Source organism: Anguilla anguilla, chromosome 2 (assembly GCF_013347855.1).
Source record: "Anguilla anguilla isolate fAngAng1 chromosome 2, fAngAng1.pri, whole genome shotgun sequence".
NCBI classification, from domain to species: domain Eukaryota; kingdom Metazoa; phylum Chordata; class Actinopteri; order Anguilliformes; family Anguillidae; genus Anguilla; species Anguilla anguilla.
In genome coordinates, this window is record NC_049202.1 from 18,263,222 (window position 1) to 18,284,778 (window position 21,557).

General features: G+C 42.7%; 2 long non-coding RNA genes and 2 other non-coding genes across 5 annotated transcripts; 1 reads left to right on the forward strand and 3 right to left on the reverse strand.

Moving 5' to 3' along the window:
- Positions 1–1,643: 1,643 nt before the first annotated feature.
- Positions 1,644–17,539, reverse strand: LOC118218116. Of its 2 annotated transcripts, none has more exons than XR_004763364.1 (3): positions 16,684–17,539; positions 9,028–9,502; positions 1,644–2,430 (listed from the first exon to the last, which is right to left on the reverse strand). It is a non-coding gene; the product is annotated as an uncharacterized LOC118218116 (long non-coding RNA). The 2 variants fall into 2 exon arrangements; XR_004763363.1 differs by having other exon boundaries at positions 9,028–9,732.
- On the reverse strand, positions 10,265–10,382 carry LOC118221959. Its single transcript, XR_004764223.1, has one exon. It is a non-coding gene; the product is annotated as a U5 spliceosomal RNA (small nuclear RNA).
- On the reverse strand, positions 11,983–12,099 carry LOC118221958. The gene has a single exon (XR_004764222.1). It is a non-coding gene; the product is annotated as a U5 spliceosomal RNA (small nuclear RNA).
- On the forward strand, positions 12,347–21,036 carry LOC118218111. Its single transcript, XR_004763362.1, has 3 exons — positions 12,347–12,620; positions 19,663–19,726; positions 20,738–21,036. It is a non-coding gene; the product is annotated as an uncharacterized LOC118218111 (long non-coding RNA).
- Positions 21,037–21,557: the final 521 nt, after the last annotated feature.

Consider the following 21,557-nt stretch of genomic DNA (forward strand, 5'->3'; position numbering starts at 1 on the left):
TCTGCTAGCTGAACTGGCGGACCGTGCAGCGAACAGTTGCTCGCATCACGTTTTAGACGGGGGAGACTTGCTCGTCTGAGCTCTCCTGAGCCAACAACGGGGCTTACAGGCACGAGCAAGTACGCGCAAACACAATTATTCCATAATAGAAAATAGGCGTTAAACGTAAGAAATAAACACCATGGGTGTGTTTTAATTCAGGGCAATCAATTAATGATAGACTCTAATACTTCTCTAGATAATTCTCCAACTGGTACCTGGCATGCAGGCAGAAGTGTGGCTTCGGCTTTATATAAACAGGTCTTCAGATATAAACACAACACAATTTAATAAGCATACAACAGGCAGGGTTGTTGTAACTGTCAAATACATGTCTGGAAATTAAACTGTGTGTACTTTTGTGTACTCAGCTTTTAAACAAATGCCAGTAGTACAGAGCCTGTCAATGTCAACTTCATAAAACAAAAAATATAAAAAGCATCAATATGAAAAGCTAATTTCAGCAATTTCCACATTTATATAACAAACGTGGTCTGAGTGCCTTTGAGCAGCTATGGGTTTTAACTATGGGAGACACATGGGAACTGTACATCCTGAAAGCTGCAAGGGTCTGATGCCTCATGGCACCAAGTCAATGGAACCCTTCAGAAAAGAGCCGTGATTATGACATCACTCACCACCCCTCCTCCCCCCAGAGGACATCAGCAGCGATGTCTTCACAGAGCTACCTTTCCTGGAATGAAGGAGGGAAGGGAAACACCTGGAAAGTGTGCCTCTGGATCTTCTCCTTCCCTCCTCCCCATTCATATTCTCCAACATCGGCTTCAGAAACAGCTTGTCCATCTTGAAGATCAAAAGACTACATGGGGGGGAGGGGGTGTGAGAGAGCCTGGTGGTAGCGTTTGACAGATTGTGAGATCTAAACAAGCCCTTTTTGGAATGGGACCTATCCTATACTTAAGCGGACTGCGAAACCGGGCCAGGAAGGGGGCGTTGCAGACGTGTTTGGTCAGGTGCAGAAGTCCATTCGGGGCTCCAGCTCAACTTCTGTGTTCTTCGGCCTCTTCAGGCAGTTCAGAATGACAAATAAACAGCGACTAGCGGGAACTGTCGAATCAGACTCAGAGCTGGTGTACCTGTAAACAGGGGCCTTGTGCCCTCCTCTTTGGCCATTAAAAAAAAAAAACATTCAGTTGAATCATTCGGTCTTGTCAAGTTAGCTCGATATCACAATTACCAGGAAATGAAGTAATCAGGAAATAGGTGGGCCAGCAGTAATGAATTATCCTATGTCTACTGCGCAAATGGACTTACAGAACCCCCCCCCCCCCCCCCCGCCACACACACACACACAAACATAAAACAGTCTCTTCTATCTCCTGTGAAGGGAGCTGATATCTGTCCCTGGGGGGCGTACTGAAGATGAGACCTTTGAATGTGGGCCACCCGAGCGCCACGGTGCCCCCCTGCCCCCCCGGCTCTTTCTGTCCCTCACAAAGGCCCCTCTGTCAGCAGCGGCTGGGTTGCCTCTCCTCCCGCAGAGGCTGCGCGGAGCTGCATCTCCCCCCCCCCCCCCCCCCCTTTCCAGAGACAACGCTCACACCTGTAGTCAAACACTAAGACACCCCTCTCCCCTCCCCCACTCTTATTATTTTTAGCCCGCTGCCCCCCACGCTTGTGAATTATTCATTCAGCTCATCCACGTACTACTGATCAAAACAACAAACGAAGCGATCGCGCCTCCGCCCCGGTCACACGAGAACAGGGACCGCCGGATTCGCAGGGACTACTCGGACCTTCTGACACGAGTCGTTTGTCGCAGCCCTTGGGCACCGGAATGCATTATGGCTCTGTGGGCCCAGACGTCTGTCTCTGGAAAACTCCCAGTCGCAGTTGGCCCCTACAGATAGCAGGGATGAGTCATCGGGAGAGAGAGAGAGAGAGAGACAACCACCTGCTCTACTCAAGGCACGAGCGCGAGTCTCCGCAGTGTCTCAATGCTCACCTGAGAAAAGCGCGCGAACGAACTCAGCTAGGGGAGGAGGGGAGGAGACGCCTGTCTGCAAACTCTCCCTCCCTGCTTTTGAGTGGTGTGGGACTGACCTGTGACCAGGTTCAGCAGGATTATCAAACCCTAGGAGGCGGCACCGCTGTTTGATTGAAAGACGTCACGGTATCCGCTGAGTCACAGCACTTGTGCAGTAGGTGAATACAGTCCTGCTGTATGAAACCCTGCCTCCCTGGGAGATCTAATGTCTAATCACACGCTGCTCTGAGAGACGGTCTCTCACGACTGGTACTGGCTGAGGTACCAGTGGGGCGTGTCAGCTTCAGGAAGAACGACTTGCCTGTTGTTCGGTTTGTCCTTCCATAGCTGCTTAGCGCCACAGCTGGGGTTACAACACCTTCAGGCACAACCACTGGGTCACCCTGTAACAAACAAACACGGCACTATCGTATCAAGTCAAGCTCAATCACAACCTGTCGTACCTGAAACAAAAACAAAGGAAATGTTTTTCACGTCCCAGCCCACCTGTGAGACTACATAAAGTGCATGATTTATTTGTGATTTATGATATAAGGCAGAGGTAGCAGACCCTGGTCCAGGACAGCATGTCCTGGTACTGATTGGTGCTCAGCACTTAATTGTTCATTTAAAGCAGTTTGATTACTCAGTGAACTGAAAACCCAGCAGACTCCAGGAGCTGGGCTGGTCACTCCTGATATCACCCTGACATAAGGTGATTTAAGAACAAACACACCCCATATTGAAATTATGAAGTGAACACTGCTCTCCAGTCAGTTACAGCACTCTCAAAGCAATCTCCCACATCTCTGCATTTCTCCTGTTTCTAGAACGGTTGTGCGGCAATGCACACCACACAAAAATGGCATCTGTAAACAGGATTGCTGTAAATGTAAATGCCCCGCTGGGCACCGAGCGAAACCCGCTGGCGAAACGTGCCCCGACATCAGTCCTGCACGAGCCTCCTCTCTCACGTGGCCCCTCGCAGGCCCGCTCCTCCGGAAGCTTCCGATGTCCGCGCGCCCACGCGTCACGTGGGAAACGCTCGTATTTGGGTCTGGCTGTTGGAGCCGCTCCGTCGCTCTGCTCTCGTCTGTTCAGCTGCGCACTTGTCCGTTTGGCCCCCATTCAGAGGAAGCGTTTAGGACAGGTGCAGCGCTGCGATGCGCCGAAGCGGGTCTGCTTGAACACGTTTTGAGGAACGTTCCGCTACCTACCTACCTACCTAACATTTTTCCCCAAAGGGTGATAGGGGAGGAGATAGTGAGTAGGCTCATGCTGGTCTCACACACACACACACTCGCACACAGTATGCATTCTTGCCTGCTGAAGAGCCTGAGCCTGCCCGAGCAATGAATGGTCAGAATTGATCAGGCGCCACGCTGTGCCCAATAAGCCCCCCTGGGACACTCTTCCTCGCCCGTTAATGGCTTGTGGAGGACTGACCGCTGAGAAGCGTCATACATTTGAATGGGTGAAGTAGAGGCTGGCAGAACTGTGAGCGGCACCAGCACTGCAATGTACGTCTCTGAACTGGGCCGACTCATTGTCGATCAAACGCAACTCAAACGAACTCCATCCTAATTCGGGGCAAAAGGCTTGTTAACTGTATGCTGTCGAGCTGTTATAAGCAAGAGAAGAAGGCAAGGGAAGATTTGTACCACAGTGGATAGCGGGAGGCAGGGGGTAATAATAGATTTATGCATGTTCCACATGTTCCATTACCACTGATCGGAAAATCAATCAGTGTTGAGGTGAATAACCATTTACAACAGACAAAAACATTTTCTACATATAAAACATTTACAATAAATGAATCATTTTTGGGATGAGTTCAGCCAACTGAACATGAATAGGAAGAGATTTGCTTTCCAAACTGGTTAAAGCCCATCTGTAGCACCCCCTTTTTGAGGACAAGCCTCAGCATTCTTGAACCCTCTTGACAACAGGCATAATCCCGGTCTCTTCTGAAAGGTAACCCTCGGGCGTTTGCTTTCCAAGAGTCAGAATTACTGTGAATATTACTGAAGCAAAGTAACAGAAGCTCAAACACAGTTGGAAGTTTTTTTTTTAAATCACCTTAAAGATATATATTTTAATGGATGCAGGTGTGTGTGGCTACGCCTGGTCAGCATAGAAACGCAATGGAGCCTCAGCCACAACGCTGAACAAATCCTAGTTCAAATTTGATGACAGTATAACCAAGAACGAGTATTCTGTATTGTTTTCCTGAGCTATGTCTAGGCAGAAAAGGCCCTTTGGAGACTCCAAAAAGATATTATGGGTCTTTAGAGGTGTGAAATATATTTAAAATAGAAAATATATTGTGTACTATATACTCGAGGAAGAAGTGTGCTGAAATTAGCTGCCTTTCCTCATGCCTGTCACCCTCCTCTCTCTCTCCCTCTCCAGGTCACTCTCCTTTCTGGCAGCAGCAGGTCTGGAAGATTGTAGAAAATAACTACACTAGCCATCTAGTTTACTCCACTGATTGAGGTCCATTCATTGAAGTTTTAGTCAAATAACCCACCCCATGTAAAACGTCCCACAATTTTGAATACCACATTTATTAATCAAAATCAGGCCTACTCATTTATAAGCAAATTGAATAATAAAAAATATTTTGAGAATGTATTTAGATGCTCACTGACATAAAATGGGATCAAGTGATTTCCTCCAAATGAGCCATCTGTTTAGACTTAGGCATTGCTTTTTTTGTAAAACACCAGGTATTAGGGTTTAGTGCCAGTGACTGCCTTGCAGGCTGGTACACAATTGACTGAAGTGTCACCAGGAGGAGGAGAGTAGTTCAGTTGGCAGATTTGAACACAGTCACGGGCATATCCCTCTCTTATTGTCAATCGGGTGACAGTAGTCTGCCTGCACTAACAATCCATACTATGTGGCGTACTCAATGACTCCACAACTCGACATGCCTGCACAGCCCTGACGGAGGACTACAGAGTGATTTGCAGCTCTGGCTGGTCTTGAGAACTTTGGATGAGATTGTGCTTGCTCTACTGAATTAAGGCTCTGAATACATCTGCTTACTCTGGGGAACACTTGAGACTTGACTTTAGGTTAATTGATCCCATTTCTGCCCCCTTTAATCCAGAGGTAGCGACTTCAATGTAACACTCCAAAAAAAAGTCAGTCTTGAGTGTTTTAGTCTCGTAATGAGACTTTTATTTAATCTTTTTTTTCTTCTCTGAAGTAGAAAATATTAGCATGTTTCAATTTACTTTTTGCGTGACAAGTGAAATTGTCTTGGGCATTGGCAAATCTTGAAGTGAGTCAAACTCTCAAATCTTAGTGTTATTTAGAGAAAAGTCATAGAAATTATTTTAAATCTTAACACAAGACTAAAATACTTGCTAAGACATTTATTTTTTTGCAGTGAAATAATTCAAGGGTTCCGAAAGGCTCTTAGAAAGAAACTTGCCACAACTCCTGGACTGCAGACTGGGCCTGGCGTCACAGGATTAAGCCATGGTTCACATCAGCTCTCTATGACTGGGATTCCACAGTAACAGGATAAAATAGGCCTTGTCCAACCGCAAGGGTTGGGTGGCTTTATGTTCCTCTCAGCAACACTCCAATGTCCACAGGCTACCAGTTGTCATTCAGAGATATGTGACAACTGCTACCAACGAGAGCTAGTAGTGGTGTGTGGCCCGCAGGGTGTAAAATAAAATTTGCAGGTGAATGCATCAGAGGAGTGAGCTATTTGCACCGCCAAATGCGACACGGGGTCAAATATCCGGCACCATCTCTCCTCTGAAAAAGATCATCTAGATAAGGCTTAGAAAAGTGTTTAGAATTTTACCAATGACGAAGAAAACCTTGCTCGATCGGTGTGCATGGTGAACGACAAGGCTAGGATTAAGGCCTAAGATACAAAGCTTTAGCTTCATATAAATGCAATTAAAGTTAAATTAAAATAATAAGATGTGGGTCTCTAGGCAACTGCTATTGCATAAATCATTCAAGGACCTCTGAGTTCAAGCACATAACTACACATTTATGTACATGTACAAACCTGGGTAAATATGCTCCATGGCAACACCATGCAATCCTTAAAAAAAACAAAAACAAGGTCACCTATGAATAGGAGAATTTAATTAATGCACAATTAATCATGCGTACATCCCCCACAAAGGTGGGTGAGTCAGTTTGAAGGTGCTTTTAAAAACCGCTGCATTCAGTCCAAATGTACACAGTGAAACATACTGTGATAAGTTTTCCCTCATTTTTACAATGCTTGTTTATACCAATACGCACTTGTACGAATGTTTCCAGTGTGTCACGCCTGAAAATATGCAGTTTTACTCTACTGCTTGTAAAGAATACTTATTTCTGAAAATACATATAGAACGTAAAAAATAATTGGTCAGCATGCCACCATTCCCCAATCAAGAAGACTCTAAATCCCATCACTCCATCCTTATCATGACATCATTCCACCAATCAGAGCAGTCACAGTCGAGCACTCCAGAAACCCATAGAATAACTTCTCTTCTGGTTCAATCCTCAAACATACCTTTTGACTGTTGGCCTTGAACTGGAATTTTTAATTGGCAGTGCCGGTGGTCTAGGGCAGGGCTGTGGTAGCTCAGCCGATCATATTTTTCTAGCCTATTTTTACTTGCTTCTTTTTGCAACCACTCATAGCAGTTCACCATCTGTAGTAACCAATTAATGCCTTTGATAACAGATTTAACAGATCCCCCCAAATTTAAGGACCTAACTTGGAAGTGCTCAGCTGTAACGTGGCCCTTTGATGGAGGGTTCACAAACGGCCCAGCTGCCGCTGCTTTTCACTCTGCGATCCGGCAGCTGAGCTTTGCGGTTTCTGCACTGGCGGTCTGTACGACTGCTGCAGCAGAGACAGGCAGATCGCAGCCACCCGACGAGGGGGGCACTCAGCCAAATGGAAGCCTCCCTCCGTGCAGGACCTATAGCCACAGCCAGCAATGGGCCTCCTCCCACCCTCAAGGAAAGCCCCGACACCCTATCCCAGTTTAAAGCCAGTGACCAGGGACCTGCTCCTCGTAGGCTGAGGCTGGAGTTCAGCAGAGATTCGCACAGTCACGCCCGCCTGCTGTCATGGCGTTTTTCCCACCCCGCATATTTTCCGATCTTCCAAACCGTGCAAAGCACAATAAGAGTTTGTGAGGAGTCAGCGAAATTCCCCCCGACAGCAGCACATATCTGTTTGAATTTGCTTCCCACAGACGTGTCCTTTTGATAAAAACAACAAACAAAAAAAAAAAACAGAAAAGAAATTATGCCATCATTAGTTTGCGAATACGTAGTGGCTGCTGGAGAGCCTTCACAAGTCGCAATGTCTACCATGAATACTCGCTATGTTTTTGTTACAACAGAAAACTGAGGTAGCAGCAAAATAAATAATACATTTTTAAAAAACTACATCATTGCAAAATTCAGATTTTGAGCTGGCAGCTCCCAAGAAGAAAACTAACAAAACCAAGAGGACCACTGCTGTCGGCATCTCTGCTGAATGACAGAATGCAAATGGAAGCATCTGAAAACATACATTTTTCACATGGACTAACCTATTAATTTCCATAGAGACATCTTGGAGAGATCTTTCAGGGAAAAAGAGGAAGACTTTAGCAAAAATGCCTAGTTGCACAAGGGATAGATTTCTTATTAATGACTCTTTTATATGACAGAATGAGACAACATCCTTGGTGGAAATCTGAGAATTCATATGCTGCACCTCAACCACAGGCTGCACACCAGCTTGTCAAGCCCTTGTAACGAGATCATCTTGACAACCCTCTGAACGCGCGTCCTTAACATTCAAGGCGTTTCCCCAAACCCCTGTACCTCCTGCCACAATAAAGGATTTGTTTATGAATGATCCAGGCCGCTCAAGGGGAAGTGACCATGCGTTGCAGGGAAAGACATTTGTGCAAATCCGACATGCTCATCTACAACCAATGAGCCCCTGACAATATGAGCATTGCTGCAAACTGCACAATGCCACACTTAAGCCAGCAGATGGGGGTATAAGGCTATAGCTTAATTATGAAAAGAAACTAAAAGGCAATAAAACCATATATTCAATCCAAACTCACACAAGAACAGTAAAACAGCTTTATCCTAGGACAATAAATTCTGCAATTTTCCACACACATGGGACTTGAGTCTGTGCACATGTGGCAGCCTGGATTACTTCAGATTCAGATTTCGTGATGCCCGGTGTGCAGTTATGGACGGTTCATATGTCACTTGTATTTGTGAGTGCTTACAGCAAGGTTGCCCAATCCTGTTCCAGGAAATCTGCCGTCCTGTACATTTTAATTTCAACCCTAACTTGGCACACCTGATTCTACTAATTAGCAGCTCAATTAAATCTCTAGCTGTTGAATGGTGGGGCTTTGTCAGGTTTGGGGTGAAAACCGGATAGGTAGATCGCCAGGAACAGGGTTGGGCAGCCCTGGGTTATACGTGAGGACTTGCATGCCGTCGAAGATATTTATTAGCACTCTTCTGGAATCTGGGTTAGTCATGCTAACCATCAGGATGCCAGATGTGTTGTGATGCTTCAAAATTCACCTGGGTGAAATGTATGAATTACTGTACAATTGATGATGCCATGTGCTGGGTGGGGGGGGTGGGGGGGGGGGGGGGGATGCTGGCAAAAACCAAAAACAGTGGGGTGCTGGCAAAAACAGTTCTGAATTTCCCCCAAATAAACAGCATGGCCTTGCCCAACCACGGACTCGCCCAATTAATAAAATCAGGATGATAAAGGATATTCACATAATCAAAATTTCTAAATATGAGTTCACACAACAAATATTGTAAAGATAACCAATAGCAAAAATGATAAAAGGCAATAACAAGTAAAAAAATGTTAGATGCACAAAATATACATATATATATATGTATCACCACACAAACTCAGTGAAAGCAAGGCTGTGTTTTGAAACAGCCAATCACCCAGTGTGACGGTGCTGGGGATGACATACCCCCCACTGCAGAGGGCTTGGATTTCAGTTGGACCAGCCACTTTCTGTCCACACTCAGCCCTCAGAAACGACCTTCCTGGTCTCATCGTCATGGTCCATCTCAGGAAGGTCCGCTGGTCTGGTCCTTCTGTCTGCCTGCTGGTCCTCTGGGCCTAGGAGACACGACACAGGAGAAGCAGAGACCAACGCGGAGGACTAGCAACCAGCTGGGGAGGCCCGGAGTGAGGAACGCTTTCGGGCCTCCCTAACGGGCAGCTCCGCGCCCCCCTCTGGTCTCCAGTGTTGGGCGTCCCGCAGCAGCAGTGCTGCACCCGGATGGCGGGACTCCTCCAGCACAGGGTGCCCTCGTGGACTGTCCCGGTTTCCGCGTCAGGGAGGCCAGTGGTAACTCTAGATTGAATCCGGCCTTGTCCGCCAGTCTGATATTCTACCACAGCTGCGGTCAAGCCACTGATACTGTGGAACACCACCAGACCTTTGAGAAGAGGGAAGGAGGAAGGAGAAAAGAAAGAAATGGGACACCCACTCATGTCACAAACCACCCGCAGAACCCTTCATCGCACACTCGCTAGTAGTGTGAGGCGAAAGATTGGTGCGTCATGGAAAAGCTGACGACGTGTCCACTGCAGCTGAAATCTTCCTGTTCTCAGTTGACAGTAGTGAAATCTGGCATGGCCTTCTGCTGCTGCAGTCCATGTAGGTTTGCTGTTTGGAAAAGCAGGCTATTTGAGTTAACAAGCAAATGTACGTAATGAAGTGGCCACTAAGTGTTGTTTTAAAAACATCTCCAGAAAATTAACTTTTCAGTCGAAATAAACGTATTGTCACAAAACACAATCTGATCCATAGACAACATTATCAAGGAAATTTATCTTATACACAGCAAGAAAGCCCCACCATAAGGTAGGGCTACAAAAATGTTGTTGATCCTCATTGCTGTTCTTCTATACAGAGATCTTCAGTGAAATGTGTCTTTATTGGTTTACAAAATTCCAAATCATTGAACATCTTTCATTTTAAATTCAATTACGAAAAACAGAAACCATACGAAAGGAAAAACAGGTTACAAAAAAGTTTCAACATATCTGAAATAAAGCAGACTTTTCCAAACAAAAGAAAAACTAAGTGAACCCCCTTTTTAACATTCAAAAACACAAAATGCCAGAATCTCCAAGCAAGAACAAACAGAGGTAATAATACATCATTAACAATGTCTTATTTTTGAACCAGCATAAGAAGCCCCACCGCAAGGCAGGGCTAACAAAAAATTAATTGATACTCATAAATGTTCCTCTCCACGGAAATCTTTAGTAAAAGGCGAAAGATTTGTACGATATGAAGAGAAACCAGAGTGCATAAATTCTTCAACGCTACAACATCCGACCGGGTCCAACGCCACATGTGTTTCAATGGCGGTGCCTTTTAAAGTGACATCACAATGGCGTCTATAAATGAGCTAGGACTACAAATGCTGTTTAAGGATGTAGGCTTGACCCTGAATTATTCATCATAACTTTAAATTAAATTATTTGTTAAAACGAATCATGCACTCACGAGCCATGCATTCTGGGTTAGACTAATGTAAATTTTCATAGCATAGGCTATAACACAGTGTCTGTTGTGCAGTACAGCGCCGCACATAGGCTATTCACATTAACATCCGTTGCCATGCGCTGATCCACGATCAGCTATCACCTCGCGAATACAAAACGCTTAGATAGTCTATGTGGGAGTCGCCCCACCCGCAACTAAATTACTTCCAAATTCCATAAGGAAAAATAGTTGGAGATTAATTTTCAATCAAGTAGGACAATTGAGGCATTAAAATGAACAAGCATCCCATCAGTCTTCAAGACACCGGTGCCGCGTATAGCCTACGGACTGTCACCAGTTGCACAAATGAAATCAAAACGCAACATGAAGAATTCATGATCATGCTACTGCTTATACAAATGAACTCAACTTAAGCACGTTTTAAACATTTCCAGCTAATAAGCTATATTGCCCACAGACCGACTTTTGGATAAATGATAAATGACAAAGCAGAAACCGAAACCCAGCACACTTAAAACCCATTCCCCCAACTTCCCTATGTCCCAAGCGACTTCATAGCCTACACGACACAAGCGCACACGCTTCTACTTCAATACAGTAAAGAAAGCCCCAAAGAACAACAAAAAATGTTGCTATTCATAAATGTTCCTCTTCACACGTATATGACTTGGAGAGAAACCAGAGTATACCCTACTACTTTCTTTATCCAGCCGACCGGGTCCAATGTGATTTGTGTTTCGGAACGGATTATGGTATAGGCTACGGAGTATGACATAGCCTAGCTAGAGGTGCGCAATCTCGGATGCAAAACCGCACAGAACAAAATGTTTCAAGAATCAGGACACAGATTTTGATGTATGCAGTAGCCTATAACTACTCGTTACCATTAAAGGGAATTATTGAATAAGCTATTCAGATCTAATGAAATATGGTGTTTGGACAGCAGTAAACAAGAATGTTTGTAAACACCGACGTGGAAAACAAGAGACGTGAGGCGTTTCATGGATTAGAACCGCCGTATACACATACTTCTAAATACAAATCGATTAGAGGAATTGGTGAGAATGTTCCTTACAGCCTACAAATATATCTAGCTTTTGTATCACTATAATTTCTCTAGCTAAAAGGCTGACAGCACTCCTCCCCGCTATCTTTTATAAAATGCATAGCAGGTTGTAACACTAGAAAGACAAACTCACATAAAATACATATTTTCCTCCACCATATTTTAAGACATTTCAATACACAACACAAACCAAAGACATAGACAGAAGCATTGTATCCCTGCATTTGCCAAGAGTGCAAAGCATTATGCATCACCCACACTACACAGTGCAACAATACCAAGTACAAACATAAAATAAAACAGAAAGTTCACAACTATTTTTCACACAGAAAGGAAGCCCCGCCGTGAAGCAGGGCATCAAAAAATTAGTTGATACTCATAAATGTTCCTCTCCACGGAAATCTTTAGTAAAAGGCGAAAGATTTATACGATCTGAAGAGAAACCAGAGTGTACTGCCTTCTATACGAAACAACCGACGACCGGGTCCACCGTTCAACCATTCTCGATTGCGGTTACAAATAGCGGGTTTACCATTACATTCAGCTAATATCCGCCAAATATTTTGGCTTCCCTTAAGAGACAAACCAAGTTCATTAATTAATATTATATTCGCGAAATATTAACTTCACATTCCCCCCAATGATAGTACAGATGCATGATGGGACATTTATGCAAAATGCACATAATTATTGTAGTAGAACAATTTTCCTATTGCCTTTAATGTTACAGCTTAGACCTGCAAGCCATTGCACTTGAAAGCAAACGTTATAGAATGTGACAACTGTTCCAAAAATACAGTGGCAGGAAAACGTAACTTAGGTTAAATAAATGTCCGTAGATTACACTAGGGCTCGACGAAACGATCCGTGTGTCACTACCACTCGCTATTCTCACGCTTGCGCACAACAGACATACAATTCATTCGAAGACATGGAGTATGTTCTAGCCAACCAACCCGTTGTTATTAATAACGTGAGTATCGAGGCATAGAAAAGTTGCTAATATATTGTGCACGGCTGTTATGCTTAACTATGTTCTTAATGTTGCGTATCTTTGCAAGTACTTAGTGGCTGTGCAGTCTGGTTATGTCGGGCTCTTCGTACAGCAAGTGTGCTACTAGAAGTCTAACCACACCCGTGCGAACTGTCACTGTGAAAATCCCCACTACTTGCGTAGATTCCCTATCGATCTGACATTCAGTTTAAACAATAACCTCATTCTGATGTCTTAACCATCTAAAAAAACATCTATATCTCTATGCAAGTCAGCTATAGTTCATTAACAGTGGCACATAATAATGTGGAATTAACCTATACCAGCAGGTAAGATTCAGTGATTTAGACACTGCATTTTACTTGTGTAACTGGATAACTGCATCCCTCCCTGACAGGTATTACAGAAGTATAAATTTGTCATAAAGGTTACCTAAATATCATCACTTTGTCCTTTATAATGTTTCAGCCATGCTGTGTCTGCTTAGTAAACATACCAGCTGCCACTCCCCCCAACACTAGGGTTCCAACCAAAATGCCTGAGCTTTGGACAAATACAGAAAAGCTACACATATAACCTCAAATGATCAAAAGAAAAATAGGTTTCTGTCTGACATTTAAATGGTATTACAGACTGGAGAAAACACACTTGGTGACTGTACAACATTATGTCCATTTCTGCATTATTCTCACCAGTTACAGAATAGGCCTATGCCAACCACAGGACCTCAGAAATGAGAACATTATCCAAATCATGGTGAGGTGTGGGGGTCCTCCCCCAGAAAAAAATTAGTTAAAAACTAGTCTAAGCTTCAACAAAAATACAATTGAATAGTGGTTCAAAATTTGCAATCATTCTTAATATAGGCCTACGGTTGAAATACTCTCTTCACCTGAGCAACAAACTTATTAATGCCATGTTTAACAGAAGGACAAACAGCAGTAAAGCTAGCTGGTTAGCTTGGGGGAGGGGGGGTGGGGGGTGGCAGGGGGGTATGTCATGAAACAGGATTACTGAATTAGCTTGATAAGTGTGCGGAGTAAAGCTCGGAACAGCTCTTCTAACTTCAGTCCATGGCCGTTTGACACCACATACTAGCATACTACATACTTCATTCTACGTTAGTATGTACACTATGTATGTAATAGCTAGTACATACATTTTTAGGTTACTTTAACTGTACCGCAAACCTGCGGCCATCTGAAGCCTACTTGAAACACATTGATATGCACCTCATTAGATTTACAAAAATTCCCTAAATACACTATACGACCAAAAGTATACGGACACCCCTTGGTCAGGGGCTGTTTTTCATGGTTTGGGCTAGACCCCTTAGCTCCAGTGAAGACAAATCTTAATGCAATGATATTCTAGACGATTCTGTCTTTCCAAATTGGTGGCAACAGTTTGGGGGAAGGCCCTTTCCTGTCTCAGCATGACAATGTCCCCACGCACACAGCAAGGTCCATAGAGAACAGTTTGGAAGAACTTCACTGGCTTACACAGAGCTCTGACCTAAACCCCATCCACCTTTGGGATCACATAGAAAGCCAAGTGCAAGCCAGGCCTGACTGCCAAATCAGTGCACAACCTCACTAATGCTCTTCTGGCTAAATGAAAGCAAATCTCTCCACCAATCTAGTGTAAGGCCTTCCCAGAAGAGTAGAGTTGTTATGGCAGCAAAGGGTGGACCACCTCCATATTAATGCCCATAATTTTGCAGGAGAACTTGGATGTCAGGTGAACACATACTTTTGGCCAAGTGGTGTATTTCTGAAATTATTAATTTATTGACATTATTCATTCATGTATTTTTTTTATCCATCCAAGTGAAAATACTGATCTTTTAGCAACATGGTTGCATGCATTTACTCATATGCATATGAACCACTGGATAATTTTCCAATGAATGTCATTCCTCTCAGTTTCTGCATAAATATTCCACTTTTGGCAATAGGTGTTGAGCCCCAAAACTAGCCAGCCAACAACACCATAAGCTATCTTGTCTTTACTTAGCTAGAATTTGTATTGCTAGCTTGCTATTAAAAATAATAATAATAATAATTGAGCCCAACACATGGCTGCGTATGTCCAATTCCCACCCATCACTTGGAATACCTAATTGTCTCCCAGCCACAGTCTATGGTGCAAACCCAAGGCTTTCATAGTACCTAACCTAAATTAGATCACAGCACAAGCTACCAAGTGTTAGTGCGTGCACAGATGCAGCAGAAGAGCAGATGCTTCAGTAAGCTAACTACTCTGGAGTTACAACCAGTCATATCCGTTTGTGTGCCTGTTTGTGCGTGTGCATTTTATTATATGGCCAAGTATCACTTGAGCTGCACACTGCAACTTCTATACAAAAGTATACATTATAACATCATTATATATCTTGACCGTTCAGTAAGCTCAATTGCATACTCCAAAATTTTGCTAATGTATACATCTGGACACTTTTCGCATATTCAAACTGAACATACTATGTAGTGGATAGTACATACTAATTTTATATGCAAGTTAGTATGTCAAGTACAGATAGTATGCAGTTTCTGATGCAGCCATGGTATACATCTGGGCACTTTGTGTACTTTAAAAAAACATACTGTACAATGCAAACACACTACATACACACTTTGTCACAGTTAGTATGCTAAGTATGGACAGTAAGCAGTTCGGCACACATCCTATGTTCCAGGTTTTATTCAGTGCAGTTGTTCAGCTAATTCAGTAATCCTGCTTTGTGAAAGGGGGCCTTGTTCTGATCATTACAAACCTAGCCTATGTAATGAGTCTGTGCATCATTTGTTCATTTGTTATTTAATTTGTTAGGCTGGCAAAAAATAAAAAATCTTGTACACGGGTAATTTTTAAAAAATTTTCTGTTTCTCAACAGGAATTTTTTAAAAAACACGTACATTTTTAGTTGCAGGGGATGGGACAAACTACGTAATACGTCAGTGGGCTAATTTGCCTAATCTTCGCGGGACTTTAGCTTGAAAAGTAGTTCCTGGGACTAAAAGTTACTAAAAGGTACTTTTGGTGGAAACACGGCTATAGTGAGGTTTCAGATAATGCAAAACAGTATAGACCAGTGGTTCCCGGCCTCAGTCCTGGAGTACCCCTGTGTATGTTGGTTTTCGTTCCAACCACAATTGTAATACCAGAATTTTAAAAAGCAGTTTAAGTGCTTTTTGTGTTTAGAGGGACTATTTACCCTCTTTAGCCACATTATGTCAGAAATAGCTATGCATGCCACAAACAATGCAAGTCCCATGTTCACATTGTGCTATATTACGAACAATTACAAAAAGAGGTAACAAATATTTTTAACTGATCAAATTAAAGACTGAGGTGATTCAGTAGTGTCCTAACTGGTGCAAGTGTGGACACATGGTCACAAAAACTAACCAATCTGTAGACATTGAAGAATTCAAATATAAAGCAAATAAAATAACCTGTTTCCTCTATGTAGGCTAGTTGTTTGTAATTGTCCTGCCAACAAGTTCACCAAACTGTAAACCGAAAACGAACACTTTAATTGTGTTCTGGTTACCAGATTAGGCTACCCACTGCAATACTAATAATGTAATATAATTAAATGAAAAGCACGAGGTTTTTATTTTCAATTCCAGTTGAGAAACGGAAAAATAAAAAGACCCGCTTTTTTCTTACCATCATAACAGATGACTAATGATATACGGACCGTAATCGAATTTTAATTCGCATGCAATGTAGCCAACGTTAACTAAGAACGACTCTTAAAGATCTATGTTTTCTAGAACAGGACTTATGTGCAGAGTCACAATCCATCCGCTTAAATGTTTAAACAATATCATACATAAAATAAAAACAGAACCATGTCGAGTTTGAGTTCACGCCAAACTGTTGGCCTAGGAGGGCAGTGGCGACGGCGTAGGCTACATTGTGCATTAGTGTTTGTCGGATTCAGTAGGTCTAAGAAGTATGAGCAATATAGCACATGCTGAGAAAACAATATTATTACAAATATTAACCTGGTAAATTGGGAAGATACGCTTACCTAGACACCCATCCAAGTCCAAGCGATGTCTTGAGCGAGAGTTGTCCAGTCACTTCTGTGTCCCTCGAAGTCCTGCAGCACAATTAAGCTAGACTGCCTACCTGAAACTTGACCTTAGCTAAGGTGGGTGGTGCCGCTCAGAGTTCAATCAACGGGAATGTTAATTCAAGTGTTTTTGAGTTAAGCTTTTGCACCCACATGAATAGGCCTACTATCTAAGCCAGGTAAACATAGCTAGCAATATTATAGGTCGACTACATTGTAGCCAGCTACAATTTAGAGTTTAATAGGCCCCTATGCTAAAATAGCCAATATATGTCTACTTAAACAAAACAAACTAGACCATAATTAAATCAAAAGACAGCGATGGCATAACACTAAACTATAAATTAGTTTGGTGCTTTAAAATAACTATAAGGACACTATTTAGCCAGCGAACAACAACTCGACCTACTCACTAAACAAGGTTTGGCGCTACGGCAAGAGACCTAGTACAGTTTCAAGTTCAATAAATAAATATGTAGCTTTACATATCCTCCCTTCGGGTTGCTTCAGAAGAAAAGCACACTTAAAGCCTTTCTCAAACTGAGTGGTAATTTTGTTACTTGTCATCCACAGTCTTCCAACGGACAGCGACCATAATTCATTCGCGCCTTGAACAAGGCCTCTGAAACTCGAACAGTCGTAATTACACAGAAGTGCTAGGCACATATAATATTTAGTAGTACAATCAAAGCACACTTGCGAATTGACCATGGTCTCTTCAAAATGTTTGTAGGCTATTTAGCATTTCAATACACATTCTGAAATTTCTGCCAGACGACAGTGATTTTCCTTCCCAACTGTTGGTTCTCATCGCTGCACATTTTGGCCTCCTTTCTCTATGACGACAAACCAGGGTGGTAGACTTGCTGTCGCAGAATACTCTATTTGGTCCAGACGCTGGAAACGCCATAGTCTGAAGATACATTTTGTCCTTTGTCATGTAAAACCTGTAGAGGGTTTAGGTCAATTAACAGTTTTTTAAGGCAGACTTTATAGTATGAGACATACAAGGTAAAAGAAAGCCAGGACAGTCATCGAGTATTGTTACAATGTGTGTGTCTTCCTACTTCATTAAATAAGTAAAAGCCACGGGATTCTTACCTCTTTGCCATATTGTGTTCTAGATTAGTTTATAATTACTTTGTGGGTTACCAATCAAATGTAATAAGCTTGTTTCTATCAGCTGGACATTTGCCCACTTCATTTAAAGCACTGTAATATTGTATGCTAGTCACCCAACTAAATAAGCAGGTATAGTACTATCTGGCAGCAGTCTTCAACATCTAGGCTATTTCATTTTCTGTTGCTACTTAGCCAACTCCCACCACCAGTGGCCAGTGCTGATAGTACACAGGTTTACCAGCTCTGAGGTAGACAGTAAAATGTCACCTCTTCATAGTTGCGGTCACTTTCTTATGTGTCTTGCTCTCCTTTATGCTGAAAGGAACTGCTTTAACTGGACCAGCACTAATAGAACACTTAAACATTGACATCATCTCAAAATCAGAATATTTAGGCAAATGAATCCCCAAAGCATGACATTCTGTATGTGCCAATAATAATAATAATAAGCTATTTTGGCTCATATAACTCATGCATTTGGAATTTTTTCTATAATTTTCTGAGGGTGGTGTTTAGTTTTTACGTCAGCTAGGCTAAACCTCAAAGTAGCAACCTGTTGCTGGAGTGCAATGCTGTTATCTAAATTAAGCAATCTTTGCTTCATTTCCTCAAAAATGGATACCAAATTTAGAAGTAACTAATATACGGTTTTCTGATTCATCGAGGAGGGTTGCATCTGAAATGTTGTTTGAGTCTTGTCTCAAATAGTGGAGAAACAGAATTCTTCTGTAGCAAGTCCCACATCTCTCAGTTCCAGTTGTCTCCTCTTTCCATCCATTACTAGCTCACCAATAAATAAAGGAATTCCAACTTGTGAGCAATGGCTATATTCAGTTGACATTTCTGTTTCCAGTCAGATGCAAGCAAAGCCAATTATACGCCGCCCCCATAGGGATGCCAGCCACAGTTGACACTGACAAGTGATGACCTAATTGAGTTCTATTGCAGATTTGAAAGGACAAAGCCTAATTCCTGTCCTAGTCCCCATCAGCATCAAAAGCACCTCTCTTCACACCTTGCTCTGCCATCAAAAAGCCCCCTCATTCTCTCTCGTCTACCACCCCACCTGCACTGATGATCTGTGAAGGTGAGGTTAAAGGTCTATTCAGGAGGCAAAAGACAAGAAAGTCACCTGGCCTAGATGGTGTCTCATCCTCCTGTCTGACACTTTATGCAAATAGGCTGGCACCAGTCTTCACCAAAATCTTCAGCACTGGATCACTAGAGCTATGCTTCCTGCTTTAAGCACTCCACAATAGACTCAGTTCCCAAAAGGCCCTGGATCACAGGACATAACAACTACAGGCCTGTCACTCTGACCTCTGTAGTAATGACGTCCGTTGACAGACTAGTGTTAGCTCATTGAAAGGCCCCATGCTGGATCCCCTGGAGTTTGCTTACCAGGTCAATAGGTCAGCAGATTATGCGGTCAACATGGCACTGCACTGCATTCTCCAACACTGTGACTGCTTAGGGACCTATGCAGGGATCCTGTTTATGGGCTATAGCTCTGCTTTTTATTCTTAGAGCTGCTACACTCCAAGCTTTCCCAGCTCATTGTGCCTGATTGCCTGTCAGTGGAATACCGTCTTCCTGACAGGCAGTAAGGAGCAGGTGAGGCTGGGGAGTCACTTCTGGAATGACCATCGCCAGCACTGATACCCCCCTGGGATGTGTGCTCTCCTCGCTGCTTTTCTCCCTGTACACCAGTGACCGCACCTATAATGATCCATCTGTGAAGCTCCTGACGTTTACGGATGACACAGCATTCTGATTCCGATTGATTAAAAAACAATTGTGTTTTTCTTTCAGGGTTCTGGTGTTATAAAGGCTGGCTTTGCTGGAGATGAAATTTCAAAGTACTGCTTCCAAATTAGTAAGTGTATATAATTAAGTCCAGCTTGAGATGAAAATCGCTGTTGCATGTATTTCTTTGATTTGTTTACGCAGGGCTAACTATCCAGAAACTACAAAATCCATCAGATGTTTTAGGGAGCTAACTCTTAAAGGATTTAGAAAATGAGTTGTTATCTGTAAGCGTAGGACAAGTAATTAATGCAGCATATGTATTTCTTCATTATAATGTGCATTGGGACCTCTTCTCTTGTTCCTGGTTATGGTTATATACTTTGTTGTACATCGCCCTGGATAAGAGCGTCTGCCAAATGCCTGTAATGTAATGTTCTCAGTGGATTTTATTCCCCATACATGTTGATTACAGAATGTACAATTGTTGTATTTGTGTAGTCAAAAGTATAGTTTATAATTCATTTTCAGAGATGAGCTCTTCCTCCGCAGTTTGTTTAAGACAAAAAGGATTTATTTACAGATTTTCTTTTATCATGTCTCTCAGATGCCCTTAGTGGGGAACTGGCTTTTTCTCTGTGGGCATAAATTGGAATAGCAACTGATCATTAAATACAGAAATATTTCTCACAGGGAGATGATGCCAAGTTTTATTTCAGCAAATTTAAAAACAAATGTTTTGTTGGCAGAAGTCATAGCAAAATGTTCCGCATTTACAGAAAATTTTACTCTGATAGGGTGCCTTACATCCCTGTGGACTGGTATAAACTCTGTTGGAGTTGAATTGCTAGTGAACATTTTGCTGTGGATCGACTATATCACCATTATTGTGGTGGTTCTCCCATGGATTAACTGAAGCAATGATGACCTTATGAGTACTGTAATGTTTTAATCTAAACTAAAACAAATCAACATATTTGTCGACCTGTTTGAGCAAATTTTTGCAATGTTAACAGTGGACACAGTGTTCCACGGACTGCAGTTGGAGATGCATTACACTGAGGGTATATTCAGTCTTAAGCCACACAGGGGCAATGTTGTTCAAATTTTCTATTGTTCTTTCCTGCACGCTGTACTTCAGTGTTGGCCGGCCAAAACATGTTTGGGTCATGGCTGGGGCGCTGGAAGGGGACATATTCATTGGACCAAAGACTGAGGTGGGCAGCAGATGTTTTAAGCTCTATGTTGTCTATGTTGTCTATCCGTTAACCTACCAACCCACCTTTTTTTGTTCAATGGTGGGTGTGTTCTGGAGAGATCCTTTTTTCACAGGAGCACAGGGGATTACGTTACCCAATGGAGCATGTTGAAAGACTGGAACGACATGGAGAGGATATAGCAGTACATCTACTCAAAAGACCAGCTACAGATATTCTCAGAGGAGGTGCCCTCTCCCTTTCTTTTCTTAAGCCTCCTCAAAAAGAACATTTGGACAGAAGAGAGTAGGAGAGATTATTACTCTTGCAAAGGGAATTTTTCTTGCACTTAATGAGTCATGGAAATGCATTACTAATAGAGGCATTACAAGTACCATTACAGGCATTAAATCACATGTCACTTCACTATAAAAGTCAAAAGGTATCATATCAGAGTCTAAGCCAGTACAGTAAGCATATATACAAGACATTGTATTACATAGAAAGAAAGGCTTTCGGTGGGATGTCATAGGTTGCTGCTGTTTTTGGAATAAAGGAGGACATTGTTCTTTTTGTTTTTACCCGAGGCGTCAGACAGCAGTGAACAGAGGGTAGGACAGTGTATTCAGGCCAATGGGGCATTCAGGCTATCTCTAGGCTCCTCAGCTGAAGCAGGGAGTTTCCGTGTTATGGACTCTTAAATGTAATATATGGAAAGACATACATCATTACGGATTGTTAGGAATTTTTCCATTGGGGGCCGGA